Genomic DNA, 5642 nt, shown 5'->3' with positions numbered 1-5642 from the left:
GAATTCCCCGCCTTGGCCTAACAAGACAAAAACAAATTTAGCTCACAAATTTCAGGCAAAACCACAAACCCTAACAATAGAATGGACAGATTTCTTATGCAGAATGGACAGATTTCTTATCTCTTAGAACAATACCACACAGCGCCTACACATTTTGGCAAAAGGGGGGAAAACTTTGCCTAACAAATTTCAACGAAAATAAACAAGGAAGCCTTCTCGTTCCCTCTGTTGAGAAAGAGGAAAATATGCCTACAAATTTCAACAAAAGATGAAAAAGTCCCACACTCCGAATCAAAATAAGAGCGGAACGACTACCGACTTTGCCCACAAAATTTCAGCGAAACATACACACATACCTACACAAACAAGCAGAGGAAAAAACCCCACTTTTTCCTTTCCTCTCTTTTTTAGCCGGAGACGATGGGCAATCTTGAAAAGCAAGGTTATATAGGATGGTGTGAACCTCAGCGAACCTTTATTCAATTGTCGTGCAGCTCGCGAAGAAGATATAAGAAAGTCGTGAGAATAAAATATTTTTTGGAAAAATATTTTATTTTATTTTTTAAAAAGTCCAAGGTGAATTTTTTTGCTTTTTTTGTTAACCTGTGTTGATTTTTTAATTCGAATTGTGATATTTTTTTCTGTTGGAAACTCTTTGTTAAATTTTCCGTGAACTTCACAGCCCAGGTAAGAATTTGAATTTTTGGACTGAAATTTCGGGCCAAGGCGATACGATGAAGGCTCTACTGGTCCGTTTTTTGTTTGAACCATACACTTTATTTAATTAAGAAACAAATTAGCATTTCCTTTTCAAGATGTAAATTTTGTCAAGCTCCAGATTTAGAAGGAAAAATCAAATATAATATATAATTTGGACATTTTAAAAGAAGAAAGGATTGCAGACTCTTTATAATTTGCAAGTTACAATGTTGCAAAAATTGCATCAGCATCACACTCCAGTCCATTCTGAATAAAATCTAAAAATATGAAGAAATAATATACAAATCATGCAATTCAAATAAATAACCCAGTTTCAGGGGTCTCCCCCCCCCCCCTAAAACGTGCTCCATACAGACTTGCTGACGAAGTTTTTCCCCTTTTTCGTCCCTTAGTTGAGGAGTTTAGAGGGGGGAAAAGGACTTGGGGGAAAAATAATAGAAAATACCCTATTTATACCGCAAGAATGAGACTGAAAAGTCCCTTTACTCCCACTGTTTAAACAAGGGATTATGGGTATTTATTAATACAATTACATTTTAACACAATTAAAGCTGTAGGTAAAGTGTACACGAAAATAGCAAACACAGACCAGAAAAAATATATCTCTCCTGGCGCCATGCCTCATAAAGTCAGCTTTCCCCTAAGATTCCACACATTTCTCAATTCTCTCTAGATTTTCGAAAAAAAAAGAGAAATTCTAAGTTTTTCCTTGTTATGTCAGTTCCTTCAAAGTTTCAAAAAAAAAAAAATGGTGTGAACATCACACGACTTTCCATATCCCATTGAATATCCCTAACCGTTTACTCAGTACAGCTGAAAAGACAGACACACACGGACCAATGGCTGAAACTTTGGATTTAGGCATCTTGATGGATGTCTCGGTAGGTCCAAATTGAAGGTCCGTACAAGTTATTTCTCCCTCTCTATTTCGATGCTAACCGTTTACTCAGTACAGCTGAAAAGACAGACACACACGGACCAATGGCTGAAACTTTGGATTTAGGCATCTTGATGGATGTCTCAGTAGGTCCACATTGAAGCTCCGTACGAGTTATTTCTCCCTCTCTATTTCGATTTAGGCTCTACGGATTGAGGTCCCTAGACGTGTTTTGGCACTGAAAACTGACTATCGAAAAATTGACCCGATTACATTACTTTCCTTCCTATAGGATGAGGAAAGTAAAAAGGACTCGTATGAAATTGAGTGTGAAAGTTGTAAAGCTCTTCAAATCCTTGTCATTAAAAGTTTTCGTGTCGTGTGATCCCTGCACTACTGGGATTGATGCTGTATGTGGAACTTTTTATGGTTTGATAGAGGGAACTGTAACTACTGAAGAGGGAACTAATATAACTACTGAGGACTTTCGTCCCTTTCGTCCCGAAGAGAGAAGAAAGGCAGTCAGCAGTTCTGAGAACAAAACGGAAGAAGGACAGGACAGAGGTTTAATAGAGGGAACTCTGTCGCAACAGAGGTCTTATCGTGTCGAAATCGAAGAGAGAACGAGGGCAGGATAGGAGAAAGCCAGCCGTTTCGAGAACAAACCTATCAGTTCAAGAAAAAGTTTGCCCCGAGCGGGAATTGAACTCGATACCTAAGCGCTCACAAGGCAGGCGCGTTATCCTTTAACTTTAAGCTAACAAGTCAACTAGGCTCGCTGAGACACTTTTCAAATTTTCATGGCTTTTTGAGTCTGTAATTCTGCATACAAGTACATACTTCGACCGCTTTCAACGTTACTTTGTACTTAATTGTAAGCAAATTTACTTATGTCAATAAAGAGGCGCTCTATTAAACTGTTGGTATAATGGAACAACTTGTTCTAAGCTGACAGTCTAAATAAAGCACTAATCCTTTGTTGTGGTCAGAACATGGAGATGGAGCAAGTGAAAATGTGAACATGGCCATCTTTTAACAAAGAAGACGAAGAAAATGAATCACAAAAATATGAAAACAAGAGAAGGAAACAAGGAAATGAGAGAGAACAAAGTTCTGTTTCCCAGATTGTAATCACAGAATCACATCATCCTGAGCCACGACCTAATCATCTTCCTTGAACGGACAAACATTGGTTGTTACAGGCGATTGACGAGAAGACTAAAATCATATTGATCCATTTGAATAAATTTACATAATAATAAATTCATAGTTGATAGTTATAGCATTTTAGAGAAGAATAGAATATACATATTATACATATCTTGTTTATCCTGCTGAGATAGGACTGAAAATTTGAAAAGTCCTTTTACCAACGAGACGAAAAATTTCTCGTCCCGTGCATGACTACTCTCCTAGCAACCAGAAGCAGCAGAAGTCCCGAGTAGGTGAGCTCCCGTACAGTTTGCGTCAAAAGATGCGGCCCAGCTGAAAAACCGGAGGCTCCGATCATGTCTCCCAGGACCCGCACTTTGGGAAGTGTTTTAGGAAACGACCAGAATTGCAGCACGATTCAGATTTCCGAACGTGCCATATTTCCAGATGAAGCTCTTGATAATGACCAAGACATTGTAATTATTACTCATGATGATGATGCACCCGGCCGTAAATTACCACTGATCGCTACCCAATTTCGCCCAACAAGCAAAGCAAAGGTCGAAAAAACTTCTACCCCGTCGAGAATGTGGAATTCGGATACCCTCTGAATTCCCCGCCTTGGCCTCACAAGACAAAAACAAATTTAGCTCACAAAATTTCAGGCAAAACCACAAACCCTAACTATAGAATGGACAGATTTCTTATGCAGAATGGACAGATTTCTTATTTATTATTATTATTATTAAATGGTTGGGTTGGTAATGAAAATCAGTATAAACATATTTAAAACACTCGAAATGGGAATCGTTTTGTGACAAACACTTGTTGATAACAGATTGCTCCATGATCTGAAGAAATAAAGTTAATCATAGTATTAATTTAAAAATGTTTCTATTTTTAGTTGAAAAAAAAAAAAAACACACACACAACAACAACAACAACAACAACAACAACAACAACAACGAAATATTGACGAAAACAAAACTGGACCCGTACCATAAATTCTGGGGAAGCATTGACGTTTTACACCAATTTCTATGTAGATAAGGCCAGCCATTCACTATCAGGTAGACCTGAACACTGTACCATAAATTCTGGGGAAGCATTGACGTTTTACACCAATTTCTATGTAGATAAGGCCAGCCATTCACTATTTTTTTAATACCTTGTTTAACGCCCTACAGGGAGGGCAATTACTAAACAAATAATAATAATACCTAATGATAACAATAATGAGGAAAAAAAAATCCGAGATCAATCGTGTGTGACCCAGCGAAGATTTTCCGCGATTATGATGGACAGAGAATAGAATAGAGGATAGAAAAGAAACCATAATTCATAATTCTGAGCTTTGCCGAGACATGACCTAAGTAACTGAGGCTGCCTTGCACTGGGGAACTCTTTGAAATGGAATTTGGTGTTATGGTCATTTTTGCACAATCTGTCTTATATCTTATATGGCCATTTTCGCACAATCCAAAAACAGCAATTTCTTTTCTTCTTATTATTCTATTCTTCTTCTTCTTCTTCTTCTTCTTCTTCTTCTTCTTCTTTAAAGTGCGTCAATTTGCGATGTTGTTACCTTGTCATGCCGCCACTGATCGCTACCCAATTTCGCCCAACAAGCAAAGCAAAGGCCGAAAAAACTTCTACCCCATCGAGAATATGGAATTCGGATACCCTCTGAATTCCCCGCCTTGGCCTAACAAGACAAAAACAAATTTAGCTCACAAATTTCAGGCAAAACCACAAACCCTAACAATAGAATGGGCAGATTTCTTATGCAGAATGGACAGATTTCTTAGCCCCGCCTTGGCCTAACAAGACAAAAACAAATTTAGCTCACAAATTTCAGGCAAAACCACAAACCCTAACAATAGAATGGACAGATTTTTTATGCAGAATGGACAGATTTCTTATCTCTTAGAACAATATCACACAGCGCCTACACATTTTGGCAAAAGGGGGGAAAACTTTGCCTAACAAATTTCAACGAAAATAAACAACCTATTCATATAAATTCTAGACATGTTTACTTCAAAAACGTAAAACTGACGTGTCCAAAGTTAAACTTCTTGATCCCCCAGGTTTTTTCCCTATTCATATAAATTCTAGACATGTTTACTTCAAAAACGTAAAACTGACGTGTCCAAAGTTAAACTTCTTGATCCCCCAGGTTTTTTGTGGAACGTACAGGACTGGGGGGCCAAATTAAAATCTTAGCTCTTAGAACAATACCACACAGCGCCTACACATTTTGGCAAAAGGGGGGAAAACTTTGCCTAACAAATTTCAACGAAAATAAACATATTAAAAGTGGTCCCCTACCGAATCAAAAGAGCCCTATTCCTTATCACAGGCCATTCTCGGAACCGATTAAACCTTGACAATCTAAACCCAACATCCGATAACCCCTGAAACTTAGGCCAGCCACTCACTATCAGGTATACCTGACAAGCGGACCTTTTTTAGCCGTACCTCTCAGATCTACCTGATAGCACACACTCATCAGGTAGATCTGACAAGCGGACTTGATGAGGTATACCTGTTCAGGTCTACCTGCATGGAAGCCTTCTCGTTCCCTCTGTTGAGAAAGAGGAAAATATGCCTACAAATTTCAACAAAAGATGAAAAAGTCCCACACTCCGAACCAAAATAAGAGCGGAACGACTACCAACTTTGCCCACAAAATTTCAGCGAAACATACACACATACCTACACAAACAAGCAGAGGAAAAAACCCCACTTTTTCCTTTCCTCTCTTTTTTAGCCGGAGACGATGGGCAATCTTGAAAAGCAAGGTTATATAGGATGGTGTGAACCTCAGCGAACCTTTATTCAATTGTCGTGCAGCTCGCGAAGAAGATATAAGAAAGTCGTGAGAATAAAA

This window comes from Diaphorina citri, unplaced genomic scaffold, assembly GCF_000475195.1.
Source record: "Diaphorina citri unplaced genomic scaffold, Diaci psyllid genome assembly version 1.1 scaffold1111, whole genome shotgun sequence".
NCBI lineage: Eukaryota > Metazoa > Arthropoda > Insecta > Hemiptera > Psyllidae > Diaphorina > Diaphorina citri.
This window is presented reverse-complemented; position numbering follows the sequence as displayed.